General features: G+C 38.8%; 1 pseudogene; it reads right to left on the bottom strand.

Moving 5' to 3' along the window:
- Nucleotides 1-358: 358 nt before the first annotated feature.
- LOC128665214 (uncharacterized) lies at nucleotides 359-477 on the bottom strand (annotated as a pseudogene).
- Nucleotides 478-13,787: the final 13,310 nt, after the last annotated feature.

The raw sequence follows: 13,787 nt of genomic DNA, 5'->3' as shown, positions 1-13,787 counted from the left end.
AGCTGTGCAGTGTCTGCTGTTTTCACCCTTGGGTGATTAAAGATCTACTCAACTGCCGTTTCGTTCCCTAGCGTGGAAACTTTCTCAAGAGGTTGATCTATCATTGGTGGGTTGTACCCTCCTTAAATACTCAATGATTTGATTGTATGTTATTGCCAATTTTAGCAAATTTAAACACATAAATATATACAATAATACATTTTCATATTTCTAAAAGACTGTAAAAAGTGGATCATAATAATACATAAATATTAAAACCATGAAATTGCTAATTTAACATTTAAAAGCATAAATATATATTATACTATATATATTTGAGTTAAAATAAATATATAATAATAAATTCAGATACTAAGATGGCCTACCGCACCTAATATTCCCAGGCAGTCACCCATCCAGGTATTGACCAGGCCTGACGCTGCTTAGCTTCCAAGATCAGACAGGATTGGGTACATTCAGGGAAGTGTGGTGATAGGCTATTTTATATGTTCTATAATGTTAGTCTCTTTGAACAAATTTTGTTTTTAAAATTATGATTCATCCTCATTATTTTGATTTTAATAGTAGTAAAGTATATAAAAAAAAATATAAAAGCTAAAAACCTACATTATTCATCTTGACCCATGATCGTCCCTATTGTGATAATAATTAAATATAAATACAAACTAGGAATATATATTGTATCTGATAATATCCTATTTTAAAACCATAATAAAACTTACATTATAATAATTATTAAAATTGATCTAATTTTTAATATTATGACATATTTATAAGTCAATGTATATTTTAGTGTATTTACAAGTATATAATACCTTAAATTATGACTTCAAGCATTTAGATATCCTTATTTACACTATAGAACATTCACACAAAGAATTTTAAATCAAGGAATTTTAAATCAAGAATGCCTGAATGTCAAGATCAATATTTAGACCCTCTGGATGTAGGCTTTTTAAAGTATGTATCCAAAAGGTTTCTCTTCTTCTAAGTTTTAATAGTCTATTATGATCAAGCTTATTTGGTGGTATCCATTCTAATATTTTGATCTCTAGCCCTATTGGATTGTTATTGTGTGTTATTCTAAAATGTTCAGACACACTATGATTTTTAAATGCATTTTCAATATTTCTGATGTGTTCAGATATCCTATATTTCAATTTTCGTTTAGTTCTACCTATGTAGATTTTCCTACATTTGCATGTGAGTTGATAAACTACATAGGTACTGTCACAAGTACAGGTATTTTTACATTTATAGTATCTTGATTTATCATGATTGTAAAAAATATCTTCACTATTGACATAAGGGCATGTACTGCAGTCTTTCTTTCTACATTTAATAAGTCCCTTCTTTGCTGTTAACTACATATTTTTACTACTCCTTTTTTGGGGTTCATTTATCTTACTGGGAGCTAGTATATTTTTTAAGTTATTGTTTCTTTTATAAACACTAATGGCTTGAGCAAGTGGCTCTATCGCTAAGTCAAACAAGAGCGGGGAAAGGGGACACCCTTGTCCCATGCCCCTGAACAGCTGAAAGGTGAGAGCAATCCTTCCATTTACAATAACCGCTGCCACTGGGTTTTGATATAAAATTTGGATAGCTTTTAAATAATTTCCTTTAAAACCAAATTTCTCCAAGGCTATAAACAAGTATTCCCATATAACTTTATCAAAAGCCTTTTCGGCATCTAAGGCTAGTATACATGCTTTTGTTTGTTTCAACTTGGCAGGGTCTTTTCTAAATTTCCAGAAGTATGATAAAATTAACTGAACCTTCCTAATGTTCTTAACTGAAGATCTACCTTTAATGAAACCAATTTGGTCTTCAGCCAATCAGATTGAGCTCGCATTCTATTGGCTGATCGGAACAGCCAATAGAATGCGAGCTCAATCTGATTGGCTGATTGGATCAGCCAATCGGATTGAACTTGATTCTGATTGGCTGATTCCATCAGACAATCAGAAAATTCCTACCTTAATTCCGATTGGCTGATAGAATCCTATCAGCCAATCGGAATTCGAGGGACGCCATCTTGGATGACGTCCCTTAAAGGAACAGTCATTCGTCGTTCAGTCGTCGGGCCGGATGGATGTTCCGCGCTGGAGGTCTTCAGGATCCTGCCGCTTCGCTCTGGATGGATGCTGCTTGGATGAAGACTTCAATCGGATGGAAGATCCTCTTCTGCCCCGCTTGGATGAAGACTTTGACCGGATCATGGACCTCTTCAGCCCCCCGCTTGGGCTTGGATCAGGACATCGGAGGAGCTCTTCAGGACGGATCGGTGAACCTGGATGGTGAAGACAAGGTAGGAAGATCTTCAGGGGCTTAGTGTTAGGTTTATTTAAGGGGGGTTTGGGTTAGATTAGGGGTATGTGGGTGGTGGGTTGTAATGTTGGGGGGGGGGGGGTATTGTATGTTTTTTTTTACAGGCAAAAGAGCTGAAATTCTTGGGGCATGCCCCGCAAAGGGCCCTGTTCAGGGCTGGTAAGGTAAAAGAGCTTTTACCTTTTTTAATTTAGAATAGGGTAGGGAATTTTTTATTTTGGGGGGCTTTGTTATTTTATTAGGGGGCTTAGAGTAGGTGTAATTAGTTTAAAATTGTTGTAATATTTTTCTTATGTTTGTAAATATTTTTTTATTTTTTGTAACTTAGTTCTTTTTTATTTTTTGTACTTTAGCTAGTTTATTTAATTGTATTTATTTGTAGGAATTGTGTTTAATTAATTTATTGATAGTGTAGTGTTAGGTTAATTGTAGGTAATTGTAGTTAGTTTATTTAATTAATTTATTGATAGGGTAGTGTTAGGTTTAATTATATCTTAGGTTAGGATTTATTTTACAGGTAAATTTGTTATTATTTTAACTAGGTAACTATTAAATAGCTATTGTACCTGGTTAAAATAATTACCAAGGTGCCTGTAAAATAAATATTAATCCTAAAATAGCTATAATATAATTATAATTTATATTGTAGCTATATTAGGATGTATTTTACAGGTAAGTATTTAGCTTTAAATAGGAATAATTTATTTAATAAGAGTTAATTTATTTCGTTAGATGTAAATTATATTTAAGTTAGGGGGGTGTTAGTGTTAGGGTTAGACTTAGCTTTAGGGGTTAATACATTTATTATAGTAGCGGTGAGCTCCGGTCGTCAGATTAGGGGTTAATAATTGAAGTTAGGTGTCGGCGATGTTAGGGAGGGCAGATTAGGGGTTAATACTATTTATGATAGGGTTAGTGAGGCGGATTAGGGGTTAATAACTTTATTATAGTAGCGCTCAGGTCCGCTCGGCAGATTAGGGGTTAATAAGTGTAGGCAGGTGTCGGCGACGTTGTGGGGGGCAGATTAGGGGTTAATAAATATAATATAGGGGTCGGCGGTGTTAGGGGCAGCAGATTAGGGGTACATAGGGATAACGTAGGTGGCGGCGCTTTGCGGTCGGAAGATTAGGGGTTAATTATTGTAGGTAGGTGGAGGCGACGTTGGGGGTGGCAGATTAGGGGTTAATAAATATAATATAGGGGTCGGCGGTGTTAGGGGCAGCAGATTAGGGGTACATAGGGATAACGTAGGTTGCGGCGGTTTACGGAGCGGCAGATTAGGGGTTAAAAAAATATGCAGGGGTCAGCGATAGCGGGAGCGGCAGATTAGGGGTTAATAAGTGTAAGGTTAGGGGTGTTTAGACTCGGGGTACATGTTAGAGTGTTAGGTGCAGACGTAGGAAGTGTTTCCCCATAGGAAACAATGGGGCTGCGTTAGGAGCTGAACGCTGCTTTTTTGCAGGTGTTAGGTTTTTTTTCAGCTCAAACAGCCCCATTGTTTCCTATGGGGATATCGTGCACGAGCACGTTTTTGAGGCTGGCCGCGTCCGTAAGCAACTCTGGTATCGAGAGTTGCATTTGCGGTAAAAATGCTCTACGCTCCTTTTTTGGAGCCTAACGCAGCATTTGTTTGAACTCTCGATACCAGAGTTAAATTTATGGTGCGGCCAGAAAAAAGCCTGCGGAGCGTTAACAGCCCATCTACCGCCAAACTCCAAATCTAGGCCTATATGAGGTGTTTTAAGGTACTTATTTTGGGCATTTATTAACTGTCTGAATAGCAACTGTTCCTTCTCTTTGGTCTTTTTGAGGATGCCCGCCACATAGTTAGTGACTACCCCTCTCAGAACCACCTTCACAGTTTCCCAGAATAACAAAGGATTTTGTAGGGGTTGTATGTTAATTGAATAATAGGCATGCCATTCGCCTATCAAGTAGTTCTGTAAATTTGGGTCTTTATATAGATACGCAGGAAAGGACCACCTATTCTCAAGTGGCGGATCTTTTTTCGTGTTAATAGTCAATTTGACTGGGGCATGGTCTGACAGTGTAACTACATCATTTCTAATGTCTGTAATCTTAATATTTATGGTCTTAGAGACTAAAAAATAATATATGCGAGATAACGTAAATTTAGAGGGAGGGATACAGGTAAAGTCCCTGGCCTCCGGGTTAAGTGAATGCCAGATATCTATCAGCCTGTGAGCTTTCTGTAATTTAGTAAGTGTTCTTGTCTCTCTTTTGGAATTGGTATTCAGTGTAGCTTTTGATGGTGTGAGGGCTGGGTTCTTAAACCTGTCTAAGGGGACGTGGGTGCGATATTAAAATCTCCTACTACTACCAGAGGGAGATGTGCCGAATTCAACAACTTCCTCTGTAAAGCTGTCCAAAAAGTGGCTTTGTCACCAATTGGACCATATACTCCCACTAAAGCCAACAAGATGTCCCCTAGCTCCAAATGTAATATAACATAGCGGCCATCTACATCAATTTCCCTATGTAATATATTATAAACCAACCCCTTTCTGAATAGAATTGCTACTCCTCTAGCCCTACTTCCTGAGAATGAGGAGCTGATGACCTCTTGTACCCAAGCCTGTTGTAACTTTGCATGTTCAGTTATGGTAAGGTGCGTCTCTGTTAAAACTGCAATATCTGCTCCCTTATTCTTTAGTGTATTTAAAATACATTTTCTCTTTAAGGGGCGAAGTGACACCCCCTACGTTCCACGTGATTATGTTTACTTTGGTGCTAGCCATAAAGTTGTCTGGGTAATAGAATATCTACATAACAATCTTTCCATATCGTGTGTCTATGATATTTTTTGTGTAATATACATATCCATTCATACAATATAACCCATGTAGGCAAAATACTATACTCAGCCTCTCCTGGATCCCAACACTCTGTCCGTAGATCTTCTGTGCTCTTTTCATTAGACCTAGACAGAAACTTCCCTGGGGCATGCTGTGTGAAAATTTTAAGTATTGGATTAATACAAAAATAAACAACTTAGAACAATAACAACCAACAATACAAAAACAGTAATGAAGCTATTATTCTCCCATGGAATTTTATCAATCCCCCCCCTTCTATTAAGAATGAGCATGGCTGGGACTAAGAAATCATCTTAAGAATTACAACTATGGCTATCAGAGTGTCTCAGCCATAATATAACAAATTGTCTTATTGGTACCAGTTCCAGATTTCAGACATTACAAAAAAATAGGTGTCTTTAGCTCATCCAGGCTGTCCACCTCCCATCTCCAATTGTGATATGGCTTCATCTGGAGTTAAGTCCTTCTCTTCTGCTTGCAAGTACTTTTGGAGTTGTGTGGGAGAGTCAAAGAACTTTGGACCACTATTGGTTTGTAATCGCAGTTTGGCTGGGAATATCAATGCCACAATCTTCCCTTTTCTATCAGCCGTTGACAGTAGGGCGAAAATTCTCTTCGCCTTCTGGTGACTTCTGACGAATAATCCTGGAATAGCAGCAATTTTTTTCCTTCAAAGGTAATAGAGCCTGCTTTACGGTATGCTTTAAGAAGTTCTATTTTATCTTTGAAATTTAAATATTTAATTAAGATGTGTCTTGGCATCTCTTTGTTCTTTTGCTCTGGCCTCAGCTGACCCACTCGATGTGCTCTCTCCGCTATGCATGGGAATTCCATGTCAGCTAATTTAAGCAGTTGTGGTAGCTGGACTTCTGCAAAATGCATAAGTGAGGAGCTCTGAACTGACTCTGGCAAACCCACTATGCGTAAATTATTCCTGCGAGACCTATTTTCCAGGTCGTCTAAGCTTGCCTATAGGTCTGTGTTTTGCTTCTGCAGATTAGTTACTGATGTAAAAATCTCTCTATGTCGATCTTCATGTTCAGATACTCTGTGCTCAACATGCGTGAGTCTTCTTGAGAACTGCTTGAATTCGGTAGATAGTGATTCCACCCCCATCTATAGTTGCTCAATTTTGGGTAGAAACAAAGCTGAGATTTGCACCACAATAGGATGTGTGTCTTGAGTTAGAGTTTCTTCTGTGTCTTCCGTTACTGTTGGGGTAGTGTGTATCTCTGCTTGATGTTTCATTCTTCTATCTGTGTGTTTGTTTTTTGCTGCCATTTTGTTAGTAGTGTTGTGAAAACTATTTTAATATCTCTGCATGCGCAATCTAGTAGCCTTTTGTGACTGAACTAACACCAGAGATATGATCCTTAAATGAACTTTAAATGAGTGTCACAGTACTGCTTCCAAATGTCTATTAGAGCAAAATACAAAATCACAATAATTGAGGGGAGCGAGTGAGAGGCAAGACCCTCTATTTAAGAGGCTTTATCTGGAACTGAAGGTAACAGAGGGGAGTTTCATGCAAATGTGTTAACTCATAATTATATTTCTAAACAGACACTTCTGATGATCTGGTTAAATTTTTGACCTTGCCAGTGTGTCAGTCTAATATATCTTTTGATCAGCCTAGAGTTAACAACAATTGGTCTGTGTAGCACCAGCAATTTCCATGCGTTGCTGAAAGGGGGTTTGCTGCCGAGCTCTTTATTTGAAATAAAGTTTGAGGGATGTGAGTCTACAATGTCCAAACAATACTGATGCCTGTAGTATCAATGTCTTTCACAATATAGCCTTAGCCTTTTTGCAAGATGTGAAGTTACAGTAGTTAACACTTTCCAGTCAGGTATATAGAGATTTGCATTTACATTACCCCTCACAGCGCCTTATTTTCAAAGCTGTCAATCGCTTTTTTTAGCTCTGTCGCTGTCCTTCTCTGTCTCCTATCACCCTCTCTGTGGTGGGGTTCTGGTTTGATGCAAGCTGGTGTCACATAAGAGGATAGCCGGTGCTTCACAGTTGCCACGTGGAGATGCGGTAAAACTAAAGTGGCGTCTATGCGCTCTTTCTTCTCCTCTCTGACTGCCGTGGTTAGGGTGTAATCTAACCCTCACGCTTCGTTGACGGCTGATCTACCAGCCTGGTAATAGTCCCAGACCTGATTTCTGCAAGGCGTTTGCGTGGGAGCAAGGAAAGAGCAGGCTAAAAATTATTTTTTTTGCAGAGTTACTGCCGGAGCTCATATAACCTGCTGCTCTCCTTTTGCTCCTCCCACCGGAAGTCCAGGAGTAATTGTTTTTATTGTTTTTATTTTCGATCATTTTGTTTTTTTTTTCTTAGTGTTTTTTATTTTTCGTGATTTTAGAGTTCATTATTTTTGGTAAACTTAGATTTTTTAAATTTTTCATAGGATTTTTTTTTTTTAGTTGTAATTTAGATTTTGAATTTTTTTCTTAGTATTAGGTTTTTTAAATTTGTAATTTAGAAATTTTAATTGGTAGTTTTATTTTATTAGATTAGTTATATTAGGTTAATTTATAGTTTAATGTTAAGTTTATATTTATTTCACAGGTACGTTTTTATTTATTAAAAAGAGTTATATTGTAATTTTAATTTAAAGTTAGGGTGGTGTTAGGTTTAGGGGTTAATAGTTTAATTTAGTGTTTTGTGATGTGGGGGGACAGCGGTTTAGGGTTTAATAGGTTTATTTAGTGGCAGAGATGTGGGAGGCCAGAGGTCTAGGGGTTAATAACTGTATTATAGTGGCGGCAATGTCGGGGAGCTGCAAATTAGGGGTTAATAGCTTTTATTAGTGTTGACGATGTTGGGGCGGCAGATTAGGGGTTAATTACTTTATTTAGGTGTCGGCGATGTTGGGGGTGGCGGATTAGTGGTGTTTAGACTTGGGGTTTATGTTAGGGTATTAGGTTTAAACGTAACTTTTTTCCCCCATAGACATTAATAGGGTTGCGTTATGGAAATTTTTCATTCCGCGATCGCAGGTGCATTGATGTCTATGGGGGAAAGCGTGCACGAGCACGTCAAAGCAGCCCTTGGATTTTGTGTGGTATGGAGCTTAACGCAACCATATCTCACACACAAGGAGGCTTTTCGGAAACTTGTAATGGCATTGCTATGGAGGGTGAAATAATGCAACTTTTGTTGCGTTCAATTCGCACCCTGTTTAGCGCAAAACTCAGAATCTAGGTGAAAGTTAACATCAGCCCCTGAGAGTTAAAACACTACTAGATTAACAAATCTGGTAAGCCAATAACAGGAGACAAAGATTTGTACTTGTTACAGATAAAGTCAGATATCGCGGGTAAAACTGACATTACTTAGCGACTCTGGTTAAAGCCCAATGTAAGATAATACATCTGGCTTTATCCCGGTAATCCTAGGATTACCCAAACACTTCTGGATATAGCTCCACACATATATACGGTGCACTGTTATTCCCCCATCTTCACTATTTTATTGCCTTGCCCTGGGGGGTTCAAGGGGGGCATCCCGCCGATCCTCTGGCATCCACCCCAGGGTAAACCTTAGTGAATGAGGTTTACAAGGGTGGCTTTGCCCCCCCCCCTTGAACCCCCTCAGACAGAGGCAAAAAAGATAGTGAGGATGGGGGAATTACCGTGCATCGTGTAACATTTTAGAACACTGGCTTCTGGGTTATGTGTCACTTTTTTAATCAGAGGTGTGTAATTAATCGTGTACCAGTAGGCTGGATTAACCGATAATTTTATCCCTAAATATGTGAAGTCTGTAGTAATGACTTTAAAATTCAGTCTCAAAATATCATGGGGATTATTTTTCGTTAGACAAATTAATTCTGATTTTTCCTGGTTCAGAAGGTAACCAGACACCTCACTAAACTCTTGAATGAGTGTTAGTATTCTTGGGAGGTTAAGCCCAGAATCGGGAATAAATAAAATCATATCATCGGCATATAACAAGTGCATGGTTGAAGTACCTATCTGCAACCCTTGGATTTTTTCTCTAATGGCTTGAGCAAGTGGCTCTATCGCTAAGTCAAACAAGACTGGGGAAAAGGGACACCCTTGTCGTGCCCCTGAACAGCTGAAAGGTGGGAGCAATCCTTCCATTTACAATAACCGCTGCCACTGGGTTTTGATATAAAATTTGGATAGCTGTTAAATAATTTCCTTTAAAACCAAATTTCTCCAAGGCCATAAACAAGTATTCCCATATATCTTTATCAAAAGACTTTTCGGCATCTAAGGCTAGTATACATGCTTTTGTTTCAACTTGGCAGGGTCTTTTCTAAATTTCCAGAAGTATGATAAAGTTAACTGAACCTTCCTAATGAAATCTCTGTCCTTAGTAGCTTATAAAACTCTGCTGGCATATTGTCAGGACCTGGGGTTTTACCCAGGGGGAGATCCCTGAAAGCTTTATTTACTTCAGTCGTTGTGATGGGAATATTTAGCTTATGTAATTGATCCTCTGTAAGTATAGGTAAATTCAGGGTATCCCAGAATGCCTCTACCTTAACTCTATCAATCCGCTGCGGGCTATATAGCTGGGAATAATATTCTGTAAAGACCTGTTGGATTTCTTCAGTGCGTGAATGTGTTACCCCCATCTTCCCTATGGCCTGTATAACATTTGGTGGTCTAGAAATTCTAGTTAACAGAGCCAGAGATTTACTGGTCTTGTTCCCAAATCTACAAAACCTAGCTTGCATCCTAGTAGTAGCTTTTAATGTGTTTTGTAGTAGCACGTTATCTCTAGCCAACTTAATAGCTTTTATTAGTTTTGACGATGTTGGGTCGGCAGATTAGGGGTTAATTACTTTTTTTAGGTGTCGGTGATGTTGGGGGTGGCGGATTAATGTGTTTAAACTTGGGGTTTATGTTAGGGTATTAAGTTTAAATGTAACTTTTTCCCCCATAGACATTAATAGGGTTGCGTTATGGAAATTTTTCATTCCGCGATCGCACGTGCATTGATGTCTATGGGGGAAAACGTGCACGAGCAGGTCAAAGCAGCCCTTGGATTTTGTGCGGTATGGAGCTTAACACAACCATATCACACGCACAAGGAGGCTTTTCGGAAACTCGTAATGGCAGTGCTATGGAGGGTGAAATAATGCAACTTTTGTTGCGTTCGATTCACACCCTGTTTAGCGCAAAACTCAGAATCTAGGTGAAAGTTAACATCAGCCACTGAGATTTAAAGCACTACTAGATTAACAAATCTGGTAAGCCAATAACAGGAGACAAATTTTGTACTTGTTACAGATAAAGTCAGATATCCAGGTAATACTAAGATTACCCGGGTAAAACTGACATTACTAAGGCCTAGATTTAGAGTTCGGCGGTAGCCGTCAAAACCAGCGTTAGAGGCTCCTAACGCTGGTTTTGGGCGCCCGCTGGTATTTGGAGTCAGTGATTAAAGGGTCTAACGCTCACTTTTCAGCCGCGACTTTTCCATACCGCAGATCCCCCTACGCCATTTGCGTAGCCTATCTTTTCAATGGGATCTTTCTAACGCTGGTATTTAGAGTCGTTTCTGCAGTGAGCGTTAGAGCTCTAACGACAAGATTCCAGCCGCCTGAAAATAGCAGGAGTTAAGAGCTTTCTGGCTAACGCCGGTTCATAAAGCTCTTAACTACTGTACCCTAAAGTACACTAACACCCATAAACTACCTATGTACCCCTAAACCGAGCTCCCCCCACATCGCCGCCACTCGATTAAAATTTTTAACCCCTAATCTGCCGACCGCCACCTACGTTATACTTATGTACCCCTAATCTGCTGCCCCTAACCCCGCCGACCCCTGTATTATATTTATTAACCCCTAACCTGCCCCCCACAACGTCGCCGCAAGCTACTTAAAATAATTAACCCCTAATCCACCGACCGCAAATCGCCGCCACCTACGTTATCCCTATGTACCCCTAATCTGCTACCCCTAACACCGCCGACCCCTATATTATATTTATTAACCCCTAATCTGCCCCCCTCAACGTCGCCGACACCTGCCTACACTTATTAACCCCTAATCTGCCGAGCGGACCTGAGCGCTACTATAATAAAGTTATTAACCCCTAACCCGCCTCACTAACCCTATCATAAATAGTATTAACCCCTAATCTGCCCTCCCTAACATCGCCGACACCTACCTTCAATTATTAACCCCTAAACTTCCGATCGGAGCTCACCGCTATTCTAATAAATGGATTAACCCCTAAAGCTAAGTCTAACCCTAACACTAACACCCCCCTAAGTTAAATATAATTTTTATCTAACGAAATAAATTAACTCTTATTAAATAACTTATTCCTATTTAAAGCTAAATACTTACCTGTAAAATAAATCCTAATATAGCTACAATATAAATTATAATTATATTATAGCTATTTTAGGATTAATATTTATTTTACAGGCAACTTTGTAATTATTTTAACCAGGTACAATAGCTATTAAATAGTTAAGAACTATTTAATAGTTACCTAGTTAAAATAATAACAAATTTACCTGTAAAATAAATCCTACCCTAAGATATAATTAAACCTAACACTACCCTATCAATAAAATAATTAAATAAACTACCTACAATTACCTACAATTAACCTAACACTACACTATCAATAAATTAATTAAACACAATTGCTACAAATAAATACAATTAAATAAACTAGCTAAAGTACAAAAAATAAAAAAGAACTAAGTTACAGAAAATAAAAAAATATTTACAAACATAATAAAAATATTACAACAATTTTAAACTAATTACACCTACTCTAAGCCCCCTAATAAAATAACAAAGCCCCCCAAAATAAAAAATTCCCTACCCTATTATAAATTAAAAAAGTTACAAGCTCTTTTACCTTACCAGCCCTGAACAGGGCCCTTTGCGGGGCATGCCCCAAGAATTTCAGCTCTTTTGCCTGTAAAAGAATAAATACAATACCCCCCCCCCCAACATTACAACCCACCACCCACATACCCCTAATCTAACCCAAACCCCCCTTAAAGAAACCTAACACTAAGCCCCTGAAGATCTTCCTACCTTGTCTTCACCATCCAGGTATCACCGATCCGTCCTGGCTCCAAGATCTTCATCCAACCCAAGCGGGGGTTGGCGATCCATAATCCGGTGCTCCAAAGTCTTCCTCCTATCCGGCAAGAAGAGGACATCCGGACCGGCAAACATCTTCTCCAAGCGGCATCTTCGATCTTCTTCCATCCGGTGCGGAGCGGGTCCATCTTGAAGCAGGCGACGCGGATCCATCCTCTTCTTCCGATGTCTCCCGACTAATGACGGTTCCTTTAAGGGACGTCATCCAAGATGGCGTCCCTCGAATTCCGATTGGCTGATAGGATTCTATCAGCTAATCGGAATTAAGGTAGGAATTTTCTGATTGGCTGATGGAATCAGCCAATCAGAATCAAGTTCAATCCGATTGGCTGATCCAATCAGCCAATCAGATTGAGCTCGCATTCTATTGGCTGTTCCGATCAGCCAATAGAATGCGAGCTCAATCTGATTGGCTGATGGGATCGGCCAATCGGATTGAACTTGATTCTGATTGGCTGATTCCATCAGCCAATCAGAAAATTCCTACCTTAATTCCGATTGGCTGATAGAATCCTATCAGCCAATCGGAATTCGAGGGACGCCATCTTGGATGACGTCCCTTAAAGGAACCGTCATTAGTCGGGAGACATCGGAAGAAGAGGATGGATCCGCGTCGCCTGCTTCAAGATGGACCCGCTCCGCACCGGATGGAAGAAGATCGAAGATGCCGCTTGGAGAAGATGTTTGCCGGTCCGGATGTCCTCTTCTTGCCGGATAGGAGGAAGACTTTGGAGCACCGGATTATGGATCGCCAACCCCCGCTTGGGTTGGATGAAGATCTTGGAGCCAGGACGGATCGGTGATACCTGGATGGTGAAGACAAGGTAGGAAGATCTTCAGGGGCTTAGTGTTAGGTTTCTTTAAGGGGGGTTTGGGTTAGATTAGGGGTATGTGGGTGGTGGGTTGTAATGTTGGGGGGGGGGTATTGTATTTATTCTTTTACAGGCAAGAGAGCTGAAATTCTTGGGGCATGCCCCGCAAAGGGCCCTGTTCAGGGCTGGTAAGGTAAAAGAGCTTGTAACTTTTTTAATTTATAATAGGGTAGGGAATTTTTTATTTTGGGGGGCTTTGTTATTTTATTAGGGGGCTTAGAGTAGGTGTAATTAGTTTAAAATTGTTGTAATATTTTTATTATGTTTGTAAATATTTTTTTATTTTCTGTAACTTAGTTCTTTTTTATTTTTTGTACTTTAGCTAGTTTATTTAATTGTATTTATTTGTAGCAATTGTGTTTAATTAATTTATTGATAGTGTAGTGTTAGGTTAATTGTAGGTAATTGTAGGTAGTTTATTTAATTATTTTATTGATAGGGTAGTGTTAGGTTTAATTATATCTTAGGGTAGGATTTATTTTACAGGTAAATTTGTTATTATTTTAACTAGGTAACTATTAAATAGTTCTTAACTATTTAATAGCTATTGTACCTGGTTAAAATAATTACAAAGTTGCCTGTAAAATAAATATTAATCCTAAAATAGCTATAATATAATTATAATTTATATTG

This window comes from Bombina bombina, chromosome 6 (genome assembly GCF_027579735.1).
Source record: "Bombina bombina isolate aBomBom1 chromosome 6, aBomBom1.pri, whole genome shotgun sequence".
Lineage (NCBI taxonomy): Eukaryota > Metazoa > Chordata > Amphibia > Anura > Bombinatoridae > Bombina > Bombina bombina.
The sequence above is the reverse complement of the archived record's forward strand: the minus strand, read 5'-3'. Positions and strand labels throughout refer to the sequence as shown.